Genomic DNA, 20,512 nt, shown 5'->3' with positions numbered 1-20,512 from the left:
TGTCAGAAGAATAGAGCCAGATATACCTGGAATTCAAGTGATAATTGGTTCTTCTCTAGCAAAAGCCAGGTGGAAAAAAAACACTCACAAATGACAGAAGAATTATTTTGATTTGTCAGGTACAATGAACAGTTAAACAGTGTTAGGTACTGTATCAGCCGATTTTTAGATGCATGGTTTGTATATCACACATGTAGTAGTTTTTGTATTCGTCTTTTAATTTGATGTTTCATACAGCAATATATTTTTTTTAAAACTATTTTTTATTGTTCTATTCTTACTTCATTATCATTTTAGTTATTTCTTACTTTTTAATGATTTGTTCTACCACCAGTTCCATTTTGCCTCTCACAAAGACAAATATTATGGATTTATAAGTAAGAGGGCTACTGTATCCAGTATGAAATGAGGATTTCACTCTTTGTATTCCTGCTGCATTTATAAATTGTTGGATTTCTCATACTGGTGTACTGGTCTCATTTGTACTTGTTAGTTTTATTTCATTTTTTTGTTCATTCCGAATTAAATTTACTATGCTAGAATGTGTCAACTTATTACCATATCGTCAAACATCTCCAAACCTTAAGAAAAACAGCCTTGGTTTTAGCTTGACCTCCATGCACTTAAATCACTTCTAAAAACTCACTTCTATAGACTTTTATGTGAATCGCTCCTTATACTTGTATCTCCATTTTATCGTTAATTTTGTAATTGTGTTTTTACTTATTTAGTTATTTATTACTGTCTCTTTTGGGGACAACTTGTATTGTGTGGGCTTTTGGCACACACTTTTATGTAAAGGTCCATCTGTTTTTAGTTGTATCTCTGTTTGTTTTCTAGTTGTGTCTGTTTATCTCTATCTTTTCAAAAAAATCCTATACACACACTAGGAGCAGTGGGCAGGCGCAGTACAGCGCCCGGGGACCAACTCCAGTTCTTTTGCCAGTGCCTTGGTCAGGAGCACTGACAAGAGTATTAACCCTAACATACATGTCTTTGATGGTGGGAGGAAACCCACACAAACACGGGGAGAACATGCAAACTCCACACAGAAAGGACCTGGAACGGACCTTCCTGCTGTGAGGCAACAGTGCTAACCACTGAACCACCGTGCCGTTACCTGTTATCTTATAATAATAATAATAATAATAATAATAATAATAATAATAATATTTTTATTTTTTTTATTTTTTTATTATTATTATTCAACTTTATTTTATTTATTTAATTGTGGTACTTTTACATCACTGTCTCTTTGGGTTATGTAAAGCACTTTGCAAACATTGTTTTTAGAAAAGTGCGATACAAATAAAGTTATTATGATTATTACTATTATTATTATTTTAGCATTTATCCAATGGGGTTTTGAAAGGGCTTCACAAGACGAGTTGTAGGATTTTCACATGATGATAGCAATGTGTATGTCTAACCAAACAAATAAGCCAGTCAGCTGTGACTCTTCTTGGAATATGTTTGTTATTGGTTGTTGGCTCCTGAGGAAGGTCTTTGTGCCAAAACACACTGGTGACTTTTCAGCGAATTAGGCTATTTAAAGTTTCCTAAGAGTTAAGTACCTTGGATTCAATGAAGACCTTCTCTTTTGCATGTATGTCCCCATTCTCTAATGAGCACCTCTCTAGTCAAACACTGATGTCAAGGCGGCTATACTTCCTCAATGCTACTAATACTGTTGTCTTTTTGCCATAAATCCCCAGAGGCCGACCTTTGGAACGTGTGATAGTTTCATCCGACAGTGGCGATAGGTAAGAGAAACGCGCCTCACATATCAGATTCAACTCCTAGTCATTTCCCAGGCGAAAAATCTGTCACAAACATGAATGCAAACTACCCTTTTTTTTTTTAAAGCTCCAGATCATTTCAACAGTGCACGGTTGTCGACAAGAAAATGAGGTTGTTTTTTTCTCGATTCATGAAAAACTGACTTTTTTTGGGGGGGGAAATGCAAGGTATGCGTGGGACGCTGACGATGTGAAGCTTAACTGTCTAGCTCTATAAATCGCTGTGGATGTGCCGTGCGTCGCTTACCAAAACAGTCTCCTGTCGTCGTATTATCGCCTGTTTAGACAGACGGGGACAAACACGAGGATGTCTAATACTACATCAGCCTGGGAGAGGAAGCACAGTTCATTCCCATTTACAGCTTACACACATAATGTAGATATAGGTGTAGACGCTCCAGCACACAAACTCTCACTTTCTCTCTCTGTCCGACAGACGCACACACACACGCACACACACACAAATACATAATAATGCTGCTTCGAGCGAGGCCTTCACACACACACACACACACTCGCACACAAAGACAACATCATAAAATGCATCTAGAATCAGGTCTATTATCTTGGGTGTAGCGTGGGATATTGGAGTTGTGGGAGAAAGGGCTTTGCTGCCAGCGCTGTTCAAAGCCCACTCCTTGTCGCTTTGTTTGTTTCCATGAATTTTAATCGAAACATCTGTAAACAAAAAGCCGCCGGCCTGCATTAAGTTTGGCCCGTTCCCGGTGTTTCAGACTGATGCGTCGGCACTTTTGCTCTTCTTCCTGTTTAACACGGCCAACCTTGAAAAATAACTTTTCCTCTGTGTCAAAACAACAAGTTAACAGAAAACGGCCATTTTGTGCCACGACGGTTACGAATTGGTCACCTATCGGGGCGATTACAATGATCATAATTGTAATGATGATGATGATGACCGCTTGGTGCTTCTGAAATGGACAAGAATTGTAATGATTGTGATGGAAAGGTGGAAAAGAAAGCCACTGTACCTGAAATAGTGTGTGGTATGGTGAGGCTTTTCCAGAAATCAAGGCATTCCTTAACGGGGGAGAATGAGGGGAATTTATGTCGGAGCGAAGTGGAGTCAAATCAAGTGTTGGGAAAATCAAAATCAAAGCCGTCGACGCACATCCGCCATCTAGGCCTTCATCAGCGCATGGATTTCCCTAATCCTTTCTGTACAATAGTGCCTTGATTTCTGGGAAAGGCTCAGCCTCGCCATGCCACACACTCTCACGCACCTGCGGGTACAGAGGTTTTCTTTTCCACCTTTTCCATGTTTTAGATACACAGTTACACACAGTGACAAATTGGAATTGATGGCTTAAACGTAGAACCGCAGAACTTCCTTGTACGTTTCTAGTTTTCCATGCTTTGACAATGATTTTGGTTGTACCAAACCTTCAAATCCTCACTTTTCAGAGGCAATGGCCAAGGTCTTCATTCGACCACCTAGGATCTGGTTTGTGACTGGTGCACACTGCATGAAAATTATTCCAAACGTATCTCCTAGTCAAGACATGAATAAATCAGGCAGACTTTGCTTAATATCATCAAATTACTTTACTTTCCCTGCAGTAAGCAGGAAGGCTAGATTCCTAAGAAATGTCAACTCTCGTACGTTCGTACCCGGCTTCATTGACAACTTTGCCATACTCACTTTGTCATATTCCAATGGTGAGCGTCTCTGTGATTTTCACACCGCAAGAATGTGCTGTCACTCGAAACTTGGGAAAATCACTAAACTAAGATGTTTCCAACAGCCTTTAAAAAGCTGCACGCATAAGAATATTAAAGTTGACTTCTACTCCAAATGCCAAACTGTCAGGTGAAATTCACTCTTCATCTCCAGAGGTTGGGGAAAAAGAGAGCAGTTAAGACGTTTCTCTCAAGAAAGGTCTTCCAGTGCCTATGAAAGCCTGCAGTATGGAGAATGTCGACGGAAATGACTAATTCTCCACATCCGACCTGACTCCTGACAATACCGCTTACAGAGATTTAGCTTTCAGAAATAACAGCTTATCTGAATGAAACCAGCGGAGGTTAACTGTCAGGGAAACGTAATCTCTCTGTTTCATTTGGTTATTTTAAGCAGAAGAAGGTAAAAAATAAGTGTCTGCTGTACATTTTCCCTCTCGCAGCTTCCTATAAATCTGTCATTTAAACAGAGTTGATGAGTAATGAACCGTTCGTTTCTCTGTATCATGAATGCGTTGAGAGGTCTAGACCTTTTATGGCTCCAATTAGTGGTTAAATTGTTCCAATCTGCTGTGGAGGTGAAGTGTTGTTTTCTCACAATTTCGCTTCAATTCTGTGTCATACCAACAACGGACAATATGTTTTCTCTCTGATTTTCACAGACAGGAAATGCAAGGTAAGAAATATGATTTTGAGGCTTTGACATTTAGCATAACAGAAGACCATGCATGTCCCCAGTTGAATATAAACAGTACTGAGTGGTAACGAGGTACTCAGTAACGCATTACAGTCATTTTAGACACTGAGCTGCTTTAGATGAGAACATTTGAAAAGTTGACTTTCTCTGGGTGGAAGTAGTCCCACTCCAGTAAAAGGACAACAGGACCATTGGACATTAACGCTGGTTTCCCGATCATTCACAGTAGAGGAAACGGACTGATCCTGAATTTAGCAGGAAGATTGGATGAAATCACCAGTTTTGCTTAGTTCAGCTTATTTCAATGATTGTAAAAGGATAAAAAGAGCATTGTCAAGGATTACGCAGTAAAGTAACAGAGAGGGTGAAACAGAGAAGTAATCTAAAAAGTAAAGAATTACTGCTCCCATGGAGTAATAAGTAATGGCATTACTTTTTAAATGAGTAATGTATTACTTTTTGAATAACGCTAACTAACAATCCAAACACTGGTTATGAAGTTGTCCAAACTTTGTTCAGAAACAATTTTTTTATTTACGACTGCGGTGACTTTCATAATTTTTTGATGAAATTAAAGGAATAGTTGGGTATTTTGAACCCTGGGCTCAGGGTTTCCGTCATGATCCCTATTAGTAGAAACCAGAACTTCTCTAGCCGCCTGCTCTGCCCGTCCAGTAACACCGGGCGGCCCTCTCCTACTCTACTGCAATAGAAACTAGGGGAATACGCGACAGTCTTTGAAAACTATGATAAATATTGTTTCGCAAAACACTCACAGTATAATCATACTGGTGTCATATGTTATCTTGAAAAATTTTTCTTTCTGTCAATAGTTGTGTGCTATTTGGATAGGAACTATTTTTTCTCAAAGACGCACTAAGCGTATGATAATATAATATCCAAAAATATGATAATATAATGCTGACAACATGGAATTTCCCATGACATTTTTAACTGTGAATTGTCTCTTTGCATGTCAAATTCTGTTTTCACATATTCACATAAAAAATAAACAAAAATGCTTTTAACCTATTAATAAAAATGTTAACATCTGAAGTAAAAACTGTCATATGGGATGTCAGAGTACAACATGAGGAAAATTGTTCACATGTGAAAACCAATGTGTCCAAAAAGCACATGTGTTTTGAATTCACATGTGGGTTTTCACGTGACTTTTTTTGTTAGGGATCAAATAAACTCTCTGTTTGACTCATATTCCATTGGTTTAGACTTTTGAATGATCCCTCACTGCACCATGTCCCGCGCCAACATCCTGTTCCAACAGGAAATACATCAAATCCAGGAAGTAAAGATGCCGTTTCATGGGGTCTTTAACAAAACGGTTTAAAATGTTTAAAATGCTTTCAGGATTCTATAGGAATCAATAGCCAAAACAGAAAAGTTTAGGCCAATCACTCTTCTCTCCACATATTCAGCAGGAGAAAGTCCTAACACCTGATAGTTATGTTGTGGAATCGACTGCGCTAATCTCCAAGGTACCTCGAGGTAAAGGCAATCTCCAAGAACCAAATTAGACGTTTTTTTTTATTATTTTTTTTCCCAGACGTGGGGAGGGCAATAGTCTCTTTGTTCCAGGTATCTCCCTTAATGTGAGAGACTGATCAATGGTAAAACTCCGCCTGCCAAAAGGTGATTTTTACCTGTGGCTTCACTTGCTTCATCTACAAAGGCCCTGCTGGATGTTTGATCACTTCCTGATGAATAGATCATGAAAAACGGATCCTTTACTAATATTTTCACACTGTGCCGAGGCTTTTTATTTGATTAGGAGTTCAGCGATGATCAAATATACCTTTGATTTGAAAAAAAAAGAAAAGGTGGTGAAATCAACAGAAAAGCAACTGTAAATGCACACGTGCGCACGCACACACACACACACACACACACACACACACTCACACACCAGCTCTGAGCGGTGACCAAGCGCCGTGCGCTGTCACACACTGAGAAGCAGCAGGTGAATATTTCACACTGTGAAGTAAATATTCACTTAGAGATAACATCGTAAGCACCTCTCTCTCCCCGTCTTTCTTTCTACTGTTCTCTCCTTCACTCCTCTCTCTCTCTCTCTCTCTCTCTCTCTCTCTCTCTCTCTCTCTCTCTCTCTCTCTCCAAATATATATATATATACATATATATATATATATATCACTCTGTCTCTCTCTGTCACTCTCTTTCTCTGGTTGTGGGTATACTTCACTGAGTACACAACTTGGCCGCTTATCTACACAGAGCAGACTGCGCAGTCAGTGTGTGTGTGTGTGTGTGTGCGTGCGTGCGTGTGTATGCATGTGTGTTAAGAGATATAGTAGCAGGAGCAGTGGATTTTGGACAGCAGGGTTTGGATAGGGCTTTTTACAATAAGCACTCTACCGTCTAACACGCACACACACACACACACACACACGGTGGGGAAGGTGTATAGTGTGGCGCTTACACCTCACTGGGGGGACATTTTAAGATGTGGCACACAAGGGGGGGGAGAGGGTTAAGATGTGACACACAGCGAGAGTTGAGTGGCTTGTCTTAAAAAGCACTGGCGCTAAACAGATTTTTATCGAGTTGAATTTTCCACTGCAGCACCACGACTTAAAGGGCAACTCCACCAAAACTGAAGTTTAGGTAGCTTTTCTGCAAAAAAAGAAAAAAAGTAATAGCACAGCATGAATGTGTGTCTGTTGTACTGGCTGGATGTGCAACACCAACAAAAATAACCCAAATGCTGATACAAAATGACGGTTAACTGAGTAAAACTGTTGTTTCTAATGTGAAAAACTAGACTGGTGAATACAAGGGGAGCTCACACTCACAAATGGAAGAGAAAACTTAAACTGAGATGTCTGAATGTAAAGTTTCCATGTTAGTCCAGAACTTTTTCCACTGATGATGGAGTCACTAGATCAATCAATCAAATGGAAATTCCAAATTCAGGCTTTTATCTATTTCTCTGTTTTGTGAATATGTTTCATGAGTTTTCAATATCAAAATAAAAAACAAAAAAGCAGAGAAAACTCTAGAGAGAAAATGCAGTCTTTATATGCCATCGAATTGCATTGCTTGAGACAGTTGAATATCTACGGAAGAGGATTAGGGCCATATGTGAAAAATGTGTTTGAGATCTGAGTTTAAAGTCAGAATTCTGTTTTTTTTTCCCTCAGAATTCTCACTTCATTCTCAGAATTCTCACTTTAAACTCAGAATTCTGACTTTTTTCTCAGAATTCTCACTTTAAACTCACAACATAAATACATTTTTCACATGTGGCCCTAATCCTCTTCTGTAATATCTATATTGAGCACCTACTTTTGATTTTTTACTTCTTTTTTCAGAAACCTAGTTGTGAAATATAGCTATGAGAAAACTATGGGAATTCATTTCAGGTTATGAGTCAGTGAGAACCTGGCACAGTCAATTTGGGTGGATTTCTCAGTCACTCCTTACTTGAAGTGGAGGCTCATAAAGCATTAAAAGGCATCATAAGCACATTTATGGATACATTGTGCAAAAAAAATTAGGAGGTTGAATACTTTATGGGGCAGCTGTATTTTAAATTGAATGTTTCTCTAATGATAATTTGTAAGAAAAGTGAATCTATGCTTCTAATGGGCTTCAAGTGTTATCAAATTTCTCTTTTATTACCCTATGTGTCTTCAGAAACTCTTATAACATTATTATATCATATGAAAAACTAACATTTTCATGATACTTTACTTTAGGCATAAGAGATTATAATGTCTTCTAATATCAGGAGAAGAACCTCTTCTAATAGGTTTATGGCATTTTGCCTGTTCATGAAGTAAACTAGAAACTGCATCACCATCACCAGTGTTAACAGAAATGGTCTACAAACTGTTTAATACTAGACTTTGCACAGTCATGGATATATTTTTACTTTTGGCATAATTATGGCTGTTTTTAACAGCAGCGTTGCCAGTTTGACCAGCAGAAAACTGAGGTGCGTTCAACAAACCTGAACAAAATCAGACTAAATGGTTAAATAAGTCCAAGTACACTTGGTCAGTCAGGTGCCCTTGAGCAAGGCACTCAACTCCCAAATGAATAAACAAGAAGTTGACTTTCCCTTCATGTTGTTTTGAAGAACACACACTTTCTGACAACAGCACATTTTAGCAAAAACACGTTTTCACGAACGGACGATTACAGCGGCCGGACCGCTCTTCGAGCGGGAAAAAAGTTTTTTCCACCAGGCCGAGGGAGCTTGGCGACTCGCTGGGGTTGCGATAAGCCATTTAACAAGCCATTTATATTTCATTTCAATCAGAGCAAATCCACTCTAATTAAAAAATGTCATTGTAAACTACTCAACCTTTACGGGCGACTTCCCATTCCCAATAATCAGGTGAAGTCATTAATGAGCGACCGCGAGCGCTTAATTTCTCTCCCCACTAAGTCCACTCTCTTTTGCATTTTTATTTCCTTCGGTAAGAACGGAGCAATAAAACGATAAGAGAAGTTGCCGGGGAGAAAACCTTTAACACTTCGAGTAATTACTTCTCTTTGTGTCTTTCTTTTTAAATTAATTTTAATTACAGGCGTCAGCGTTGCCTGTAAACGTCCACTTTCTGCTAATCTAAAGTAATGCGGCCGCTAATGAACAGGGAATTGAATGTGCGGAGTCAAGTGGCCTTTTGGCTTTTAGACGCTCCCCCGCTGGCTCGCTTACACAGTGGTCAAGGATATGTAGGCAGGTGGACACACGCACGCACGCACACACACACACACAGCATGTGTAAACTATATTTGAGGGCCGGCAGCTTGACAGAAACATCCACTAGGTCTCTCGCACATGTGCATGCTCCGTCGGTGTGTGTTTGGTGTTAATAGGTTCATACAGCCCAGTCAGTGAGCGAGTGTAAATAATTACCAAGGCTGTAAATCCTCTCCGACAGGAAACCTTGGCCTTGGTCAGCTGAACCGGCTCTTCTCAAGCCAAAGGATTCATTTAGACGTTCAATTTAGCGCCGAGACCATATTAAACTAATTCACTTGGCAATCCGGCGGGGAGTCAGAAAGGATGCGCGATGGCTGAAATGTTAAATTGACGTGATCGCGGGTCACACTCCCTGTTCCCAGGCAAGGCCGTTCATCTGGGCTATGCAGTTTGGATCAGATATAATGCCTACAACGCTCAAATATATCATTTAATGAGTGCTGATGAACAGGACTTTAATTGTTTGAATGATGCATAAACTTTTAATTATAAGGCCCCGGACTGACCTTTTGGATCAAAAATGAATTATTAATTTATTGAAGCTTTGCAGACAGGTGACTACATGTGGCTGACGTAAGATTTTGTTTTTGCTGTGATTTTGCTGAGATGTCAAAACTTTCATTATGTTAAAATGAAGAATGATGAATATTGGCGTTTTATTAAAAGTCAAATCTGATCCAGTCCGTGGCGTCTATCTCTGATATGATGGAGGTTCCTCTCTGACCACAGCTAGTCAATATGTTTTTAATATTGTTATTTTTAGATCAGATGTCTGACCAGAGAAATCATTCCAGGATTTTACTCAACAGTGTGTAAAACCTGCAGTGAAACCTAAGGAGCTGCTAACCCACATAAAACTATTTCATTATCTGGCTTTCAATGGAGAGTTTAGTGTCCCGCTACTCCGAACATAGATGAATCCTTGTAATTCCAAGCTTATGAATCGTGCGCATATGCCCCACTGTTTAAATAGTCAATATCGGGAAGCAGTGAGGATCCCTTGCCATGGTGAGCCGGCAGGTCAAAGGTCAAGTCATTCACTTGCTGGCTGGAAAGTCAGAACTAGCAGCCTGAAGGTTGAAGTAGTGCGTTTGCAACTGGAAGGTTGCCAGTTTGAATCCCTGAAGTGGCTTGGCAACTCTCGTCATTGAAAGTAGTCAACACCCCCTCCACCCTCGACACATCCCTACTGAGAGGAGCCCTTGAGCCCTTGGGCAAGACACTTAACCAGCAACTGCTAAGTGGCCAACAGTATAAGTCTGTGGTCATACTGGATATACAACTGCTTAACTGTAACTCCACATGCGCCGAACATTTCCCAATAGCAACCTTGTCCTCATGTAGTGAACCCCGGCACATCGCTGCCATGCAGCTGTATTTATGATTAGTAGTAGTAGTAGTAGTAGTAGTAGTAGTAGTAGTAGTAGGAGGAGGAGGAGGAGGAGGAGGAGGAGGAGGAGGAGGAGGAGGAGGAGGAGGAAGAGCATTAGCGGTATTAGTAGGAGTAGTAGTAGTAGTTGTAGCATTCATTATATTAACAGTAGTGTTAGTACTACTAATAGTAGCAGCAGCCATAAGAATCGTAGTAGTAGTAGTAGAAACAGTCGGTAGTGGTAAGAAAAGCAGTAGTAGTAGTAGCAGTAGTAGTAGTAGTAATAGTAGTAGTAGCAGTAGTAGCAGCATAATAAAAGTAGTAGTAGAAACAGTAGTTATAGCAGTAGTAGTAATAGTAGTAGTAGTAGTACTAGTAGCAGTAGTAGTGGTGCTACTAGCACTAGTAATAGTAGTAGTAGTAATTTGTGCAAGACTGTTTACAGGCCTGGGGTGCTATGTGTGATATTATGCACATTATGAAACTGATTTTCAATGAGAAGCTCATTTAATTTGGGCTACATCTGTCCTCCTTAATCCTTCAGATGGGTTCATGAACTTCACCATTCAGTTGGTTCACTTATCTATCCAACTGGTTTGAGAAACGGATTTAACGGCTATCTCCTGATCAACACACAAATGATGAAACTGTTTTTTTGTAAACAGATTGCAATTTTGTGTCTTTTTGTTTTCGTATGTCTATGAATTTAATTCATCGTGAAATATACTATATTAATAGTGTAATATATTTTATCGATGATTCAAAATGATACACAACATGTTAATGAATTCAGAAAAGGGTCGCACGATGGTGGCCGTTTTTCTGACACACTGACATCCCCCGACAACAAATATCTAGAAAAGCAGATATTGTTAGAAATCTGCAGGAAACATAATTGCGAAACAACAGCGCAGCAGCGGCATTTCAACACAAATTCCAGTACCGCAAAAAAATGCATGGCATACCAAAATAACTGAAAGAAATGTCACATAAATCCAAAAATATGATCATATAGAGACGTATGATCATAGGAGGCGATAAAACACAGCAATATATAGCCAAGCACTACACAGCAGTCAACAACCACTGGCCTAGATTATGTGACACATACACTCTCTCTCTCTCACACCCCACACACACACACACTTAACAACACACTCGTACCTCTTTGGTTCATCTTGTTGCAATCCTCCATCCTCCAATCCGCCATTTTGTGAGATCACGGAACAGAGGGAATATCCTAAAATGTCCGCCGCGCAAAATAAGTAATGAACTCTACTCAGCAGCCCAAAAGACCAAACAAACTCTCCGATTAAATGCAAAAAAAAATAAAAAAAAAAGTTGAAATGAGAGGTGAAAAAAATAGAACATCCAATGCCCGATTTAGATTTAAGGAAGCTCCTCAATATTTTTTGCCCAATTACTTTCTGTCTTGTGGATTTGTTTGGTGATTTTATCGGTTTTCCTTGGTGACTTGGGGAGCTTTGTGAAAACTCATCCCTCGGGTAGCGGGCCGTGGGTCCATAATAATCTCATCTCTCTCTCTCTCTCTCTGTCTCTCTCTCTCTCTCTCTCTCTCTCCCCCTCCAGAGATGTGTGTGTGCGATAGAGGCCGCAGCAAGACACCAAGCACTAACCTTTACTGCATTGGCTCACACTTAATCCCCTCACCCTGGGGTGACTGGCACACACACACACACACACACACACACAAAGATCTCCCTGTCCCACAGACAATGACCATGCTATTACACACACACACACACACATACACATGTAAATTCACACACAGACTCCAGGGCGTATGCTTGTGCGCACACACACACACGTGCACGCACGCACAAACCACGCTGTCATTCACACATTTTAGAATGCACACACATAGAAACATACATATACACAAATACACAAATAAAAATACACACACACAGACTCAAGAACTAATGCATGCACATGCTCACATTCATTGATATATGTACACAAATATACACATAAACAAACACTCACACACAAACACATACACCATGTGCTGCCATCATATGTTATAATAGACTTACATTCAACTCCCCGCTGCTCCACAAACACACACACACACACACACACACACGCACACGCACACGCACACACACACACACACACACGCACACACGCACACACGCACACCGCTGCCCATTGTAGCCTTTTGCATACACAGCCATCAAACTGTATGTATGCGTGTTTTGAAGGTTACTTTCAAAATGTAACCGATTACCCGCTTCCATTTGTAATCAGTAGGGTAAACTACAGGAATAATCGCAGTAGTGTAATCTGATTACATTCACTTACCTTTGGTATATGAATGAATGAATGAATGAATGAATGAATGAATGAATTAAATTTTATTTTCGTGTCATGCCAAATTAGCCAGTATATTTTGTCCATGTGCAGATTAACAATTCATTCTAATTTGCAGACTGTGATTTCAACTGTTATCTGGTGTGTATAATCTCACAATTATACACACGCATTCAAATAATTGTAAAAGGCAATAATTTTACAACAGATCACAGTTTTTTGTACTCTGCTGTGTTTTCTGCAGTGACTCTAATAGATTCTTGTAACAATAATAGATCACAGATAGATTACAGCTTTGATTCATGTGTTTTTTTTACAGTCACTGTAATAGATCACAGTTACAGCTTTGTGTAAAGTGATTCATGTGTTTTTTTACAGTCATGATAACAGATTAGTTACATCTTTTTGTAAAGTGATCCATGTGTTTTTTACAGTCACTGTAATAGATCAGTTACAGTTTTTTGTAAAGTGAAGTATGTGTTTTTACCGTCACTGTAATAGATCACAGTTAGAGGTTTTTGTAAAGCGATCCATGTGTTTTTTCTACAGTCACTAAAGCAGATTACAGTTACATATTTTTATAAAGTGATTCATGCTTTTTACAGTCACTGTAATAGATTACTGTTTCAGCTTTTGTAATCTGATTCATGTGTTTTTCTACAGTCACTGTAATGGATTACAGTTACATCTTTTGTTCATTACAGTCACTGTAATAGATTACTGTTTCAGCTTTTTGTAATGTCATGCATGTGTTTTTACAGTCACTGTAATGGATCACAGGGGTTTCTGTAATCTGATTACAATAACTGTAATAGACTTCTGTTTACAGTAATAGATTGCGGTTACATCTTTCTGTAATCAGATTACTGTAATCAGGTTGCATGTAATCTGTTACTCCCCACACGACATGCACAACACCTTCCTCTTTTTCATGCAGGTTTCCCCCCATGCAAACACACACACACACACACACACACACACACACACACCAACACATAAATTTGCAAGCCCAAATCACACCCTGACACACACATAAACTGTTACTCCCCAACCCTGTGTGTATGATACCCTCATATCACTCGTGCACATAGCTTTGCACACACACACACACACACACACACACACACACACACACACACACCTCTTGGAGGGTAATAGTCATGACATTGTCTCTCACTAAACAACAACGCTACACACTCCGGGAAGCCTCAACATGAATACACACACACACACACACACACACACACACACACTCCTTGAAACCCCCGGTAGGAGGGCGGGTACAGCGGGTAGGGAGGTGGCCCCCTCTGTGGAGATTTGGATTGTGGGATACCGGCATGGTGCAAGAAGGAGGGAGGGGTGAAGGAAGAGGGGGAAGAGGGAATGAAGAAATGAAGGATGGAAGGACCAGAAGAGGAGGGAGGGGAAAGAAGTAGGAAGGAAGGAAGGAAGGAAAGAAGGAGATGGAGGTAGAGGAGGAGGGAAGGAATGAGAGAAGGAAGGAGACAGAGTTAGAGGAGGGGAGAGAAAGAAAGGAGGGAAGGAAGGAAGGAGGACAGAAGGAAGGAGGGAGAGAGAGGTAGAGGAGATGGGAGGGAAGAAAGAAAGGAAGGAACGAGAGAAGAAAGGTGGAAATGAGGGAAAGAAAGAGAGAACAAAGGAGTGAGGGTGACAGAGGTAGAGGAGGAGAGAGGAAAGGGAGGAAGAAAGGAAGGATAGAATAAATTAAGGAGGGAAGGAAGGAGGGAGACGGAGGCAGAGGAGATGAGGAAAGAGGAGAGGAAACAAAGCAAGTTGACTTACATTTGCGATTTTCCACTCCAGTTTAGAAGCAACTGATTGAGCGAGAGGAGAGGAAGCTGGAGAGAGAGAGAGAGAGAGAGAGAGAGAGAGAGAGAGAGAGAGAGAGAGAGAGAGAGAGAGAGAGAGAGAGAGAGAGAGAGAGAGTCAGTTAAGGTGAAGCTAGTCATTTATAAACACTGTCAGCATGACCGGTGTGTATTTTGTAGTTTACCTATTGGGGTTTTGAAGGGGTTTCTAACACCAAAATCAGAGTCACAAGGTTTTCACATGGCGACAGCAATAATCAAAACAGAGCAGTAATACTGTACAACATGCAATAAATGATTCACGCTTTGTAGGATAAATTACGAACAAATTTTAGTGATCCCATTGGAGAATTTGCAATGTTGCAGCAGCAAATAGAAACAGGATGCAACAAAGAAAAATAGAAAAAAAATGAAAATATACTGTGAAAGAAAATGAATCTACACTATGTATGATATGAAATGTACCAAACATATTAAATATATGTAGCATGAAATTGATGAAAAATTATCCAATATATTACGTATGCAAAATATACAAAATAAGATGAATATGAGGATATGAGAACATGACTGGTAGCTTTCTGACACAGACTGATGTGATTTTTCTTAAAACGATGACTCAAGGCTTAGTGAGAAAACATGACAAAGGGAGGCATGACCTTAAAACAACAACAACAACAACAACAACAACAACAACAACAACAACAACAACAACAGAATTATGAAGCGAGCGAGTGAGCTTCACAACTCTCTCTCTCTCTCTCTCTCTCTCGCTCCAAAGCTTGAAAAAACACACAGCAGTGTCATGGCATTGGCATTTTGCTTCATAAATTGTGTGTGTGTGTGTGTGTGTGTGTGTGTGTGTGTGTGTGTGCTTGAACAACTGTGTGAACTGCTTGGTGTGCTTGTGGAGGATTTAGACACACAACTCACTATAAGACACACAACTCGCTCTTTCCCACACACACGCACACACACACACACACACACACACACACACATACTTATCTTATGTCTACACGTAGACATGTACATATGGCAACATTTGTGTGTGTGTGTGTGTGTGTGTGTGTGTGTGTGTTGTACAGTAATGCAGTGGCTGTGTCATGTTCTGCCACCGGCAGCTCTCTAGCGCCATCTACTGACCCAACTAAAGCTGGACTGGAACAGCCACGGCAACACTACACCATACCAGTAACACCAGTAAGATTACATACAGTATGATGAAACAATATCAATCCCAGTGGGGGAACTGGATTGTTGCCACAGTAAAATGTAACAGGCTACAGCAGGGAAAAATAGAATAGAAATATAAGACAGAAATAGAAACATATGGATTTACTTCCAGGAAAGGAAGGGAGGAAGGAAGGTAAGAGGGAAGTAGGGAGGGAAGCAAGGCAGGAATTAGTGATGGAAGGAAGGAGGGGGGAGGGAAGGAGAGAGGAAGGAAGGTGAGAAGGAGACACAGGTAGAGGAAGAGGAGGGGGGGAAGGAGAGAGGAAATGAAGGGAGGAAGGGAAGGGGTAATGAAAGGTGGGAGGGAGGTGGATATAAGGAAGGAAGGATGGAAGGAGGGAAAGAAGGAGGTAGGGGAGGAGGGAAGGAAAGAGGGAAGGGAGGAGGGAAGGAGGTAGAAGAGGAAGGGAAACATGCTATATATAGTTATGCATAAACATGACATTGTAAAAACCTCAAAAATCAATATGTATACAATGTGAAATAGTGGGACCATTATGAAAGCATCAATATACAGTATATGCATTATGTAACAATGAGAGGGAAATGGGAAAGATATGTATGTGAATTTAAAGCAAATGCACATGATGTGCACATGTGTCGTATTCACATAAACAACAGAAAACGTGATGGAACGCTATAATCTGGCTCTATTATTCTTTTTTATAGACATGCATATACACTCAAAATATATTTTGATCTATTTGCAAGTTTTACACATTTTTAATTGTATCACAAATTCCCACTCAATTGGATTAAGTATTCAATTGGATCAATTAAGTATTCATGACTCAAATAGAATGAAACTAAATTGACTGAGTGAATTCAGTTGCATGCAATTTGTGCTCATGATGCCAATGCATTTTAGATGGGTTTGTTTCATTAGTGTCTAAATGGCAAATGGCAAAAGTGAAATAACTAAATGTAATCTGGTCACATAACTCCAATAACAGTCAAACACGTCAAACAATTCATGTCATCTGTGAGTTCATTTTAGATGATAGTAAACCAGAAAAAATTGAAAAGAGAACTGGAAACCAGAAAAAATGTATTTTTTTACATGGATTTTCTTGAAACTGTTTCCTTTTTCTTTCTTTTATGTGTTCCTAAAAAGTATTAAGTATAATTTTTTTTGAATGCTGACAAGGCAAATGCAAGCAGGTCTGGTTTAATCATACACTAGGTAAAAATTCAATAAAATATTCAGTTGCAAGTAAAAGTGACAGTCATCAGTTTCAGAATATATTTATAAATTCTAAACCAAAAAACCTAGAATTTCTGAATGATGACACCTTATTAAATAAGAAAAAAATAATATCAATAAAAATAAATAAATAAATAAATAAATGCACTATCCAAAATAAATGAACAATTGTCACCTACTCTTATGATGATCTTATGATTGCTGGTGTGGAATTATAAGCATATTATGCATTACTATTAAAGTCATGAGTCATCTAAAGACCTTTGCTTTACTTATACAAGATTAACTGATGAATTTCAGGATAGCAACATTTTTCTTTCCAAAATGGAATATTTTCTCATAATTCCTAAGCACAGAGTGAAATAATTTGTAATATTCTTTTGAAAAGTCTAGTAGTAGTAGTTGTTGTTGTAGTAGTGGTGGTAATATGATAATACTACTACTACTAATAATAATAATAATATTAATAATAATAATAATAATAATACAATATTGATCATTAATACCATCATCAATTGGAATCTAATCAAAATGTCTCATTAGAATCAGTTCAGGTTAAGGTCTTCCCATAGACAACCAGTGTAGTATTGATCAATTCTACAACAAATATGTAATCAATCAAACTGCATCATATCCATCATATCAGAGGTGGACCACACTGACTGGACCACATCTCAATTTTTCAATAAAAGGACAATATCAGTTAATACAGGGAACATCCTTTTAGCAGTTATTAATCAGGTATATTATCATTGCATATGTATTATATACTGAGGGTCTCAGTAATCCTGGAGGGTATTTAAAGTCAATTAAAGTTCTACAGATCAAGGAGTAAACAAAGAGCTTTCTGTGTGGTAGATACATGAGGAGCCTACCGCTGAGCAGATGGACTTGGTTTTTACTCCGACGGTGAATTAAAACAGTTACTGGTATTACAGGACTTTGCAATAGAATCATATGGCTGAGACTGGGAACAAAGTAAACTTCAGGTGAGGGATTTGCATTTCTTAATATACTGGAGATAATTAGCAAGCTGTTGTACCTGCAGCGAGCTTAGAAAAACACTCTGACTTGGCGCGCACTTCCCGGGCAATAGGAAGAAAAACACTACCAGCAGAGGAAAACACAATTTTCTTTTCAATTTTCAAGGTGCTAGACTGACGTTTGAAGGGTGAAACAAGCTGCTGTAACTGGGATGAGCAGATAATTTGTTGTCTGTCATTTCTTATCCGGAGTTCTTATGACAGGGATGATAGGAAATCAGGCCTGCCATCAGTCACTGCTCCGAGTCAAGATGTGACTGGGAGAAGTAACAAAGGAAAAGGCAAACGAAACATAAACCCTGCAAACATGACAATGTTTTCAAAAATGATAGGAGTGAAGTTTTTGGGCCACATTTGAAGGAATGAATTGAGGATTTCTTGGTTGTTACTGGAGAACGATGTGTGTTTGATTTCTTTGCAGAAAGGGTACAGTTTGAGTCATGTATATTATTATTATGTATTATAAAAAAAATACCAAAATATTGAGCCAATATTGTTGTATCATCCACCTCTGATATGATGGATATGATGCAGTTTGATTGATTACATATTTATTGTAGAATTGATCAATACCACACTGGTTGTCTATGCGAAGACCATAACCTGAACTGATTCTAATGAGACATTTTGATCAGATTCAACACAAATATATATGGATATGTTAGGACTTGTAGTAGTAGTAGTAGTAGTAGTAGTATTTCCCAATAGGAGCAGTTTTACTTGATAATAATACTAATACTACTACTACTACTAATAAGAATAATGATGAGAATAATAATAAGAATAACTTCAGTTATATAGCACTTTAAGTCCTTAGGTCCTTAACCAGTTATTAATTTGTTATATCCAGTCCAATACTTGGCAGTTGACACTCCTTTTCTCCCTCCTCTTCCTCTTTTTTCCAATCCATCCCTGCCCTCCTCCACCATCCTCTCACCCCTCCTCTCCTCTTCCCACTAAGGGTCTCCTTTTGGCAGGTGACAGCCCAGTGGATGGGCCCCTAGCTAGCTTCAGAATGTCCTGGGGGGCTTTTGGAGGTTGGACAGAGGGAAGGGGAGAATCCTGGGAGCTTCCCCCATGCTCCCCTCACCCAACCCTGGGCTAATGGTGTGGAGCGAGCCCCTCTCCTCCTGGAGCTCCGCAAGCATCAAACTATGGACAGAGAGAGAGGGAGTGTGTGTGGGGAGAAGAGTATAGCAGGGCTCAGTTCCACTCTACTAAACAGGTAAAGACGAGTGTGAGGGAAAGAAAGTTTTAAAACACACACACACACACACACACATGCACACATACACACACGTACACACGGGAATGCCACCTCTTGTCAAAGTACATTGTGGAAGCGCTGCATGAGTTTTGGTTCCTCAGAGGAAAACAGGATGGTAGTCGCATAGGTTGTGTTTTGCGCGTGTGTGTGTGTGTGTGTGTGTGTGTGTGTGAGGCTGGTCCCTCAGACGAGGACAAGATTGTGGTGACAGAAATTTAATCCCTGTGGTTTTCTGAGTTTGAGCTACAACAATGAAGCAAGTTGAAGTGCAGTCAGTCCCTCTTACAAGTCTTTACCAGACTGGAACCACTGTCAAATAAAAACCTGTCCAAGAAATACCGCAGAAGAAGAAAGTCCTTAGCATAGGCTTTTTCTGCCAGCTGGGAAAAGTTTGTTAGACTGATATACGGGCCGATATTGTTCTTTTATAAAAAATCAAATTTGGTCCAGTGGTCCACCTCTGGTCCAGTATGGTGTGGAGTCTGTAAAACCTGCAGTGAAACCTGCCTCACTCTGCCTTAAGGAGCTGCTAACCCACCTGAAACTATTTCATTAGTCTGGGTTTCAGTGGAGAGTTTTAGTGTCCCATGATGGTCTACATACTGTTTCAGAGGCTTTTCCACCCTGACAAAACTCTGAGAGAAACACTGGATACTTGAACATTTTTGGAGAACTTCTGTGCATGAAAATGGTCAAATGTATACATGAAGCAAGAAGCTTTTTCATCAGTAATTTTTTCCAACAGTGGATCATTTTTTTGGGCCTGAAAATGGTCAAATTGAAAGATATTGAATATCGGCACCAAATATCACATATCGGTTGAAACCTAGTCAAAACGATGGTGTTGATGTTGGTGTTGCCAGTATTTCCACAGGAATCTTTTCTCAGTGGGAAATTAAAAAGTGTGACAAGTCTGTATCACAGGAATGTTTGCTCCATTGGGTGGAAATGCCTATGAAACAGCAGACCATGTGACTGATATGGGTTTTTGTCTACAATTAAAAGTATTCAGTGTTTTCCCCCAGGGTGTTATTATTGTCAGGGTGGAAAAGCCTCTGAAACAGCATTTAGACCGTCATGGGACACTAAAACTCTCCACTGAATGCCATAATGTGCCATAGAGTGTAACACAAAGAGCAGGAGTCCAGGTCGAAGGGGGACCTTTGGCCTGTGGTTGTGATGATACTGCCACCTAGAGGCAGGCATGGAGGACATGCACACTTCAGTCATGCAATATGAATCCAAATGTGATCTTGTAGTTTTTAGCATTATAATGGAGA

This window comes from Centroberyx gerrardi, chromosome 3 (genome assembly GCF_048128805.1).
Source record: "Centroberyx gerrardi isolate f3 chromosome 3, fCenGer3.hap1.cur.20231027, whole genome shotgun sequence".
NCBI lineage: Eukaryota > Metazoa > Chordata > Actinopteri > Beryciformes > Berycidae > Centroberyx > Centroberyx gerrardi.
Note: the sequence above shows the minus strand (reverse complement) of the source record.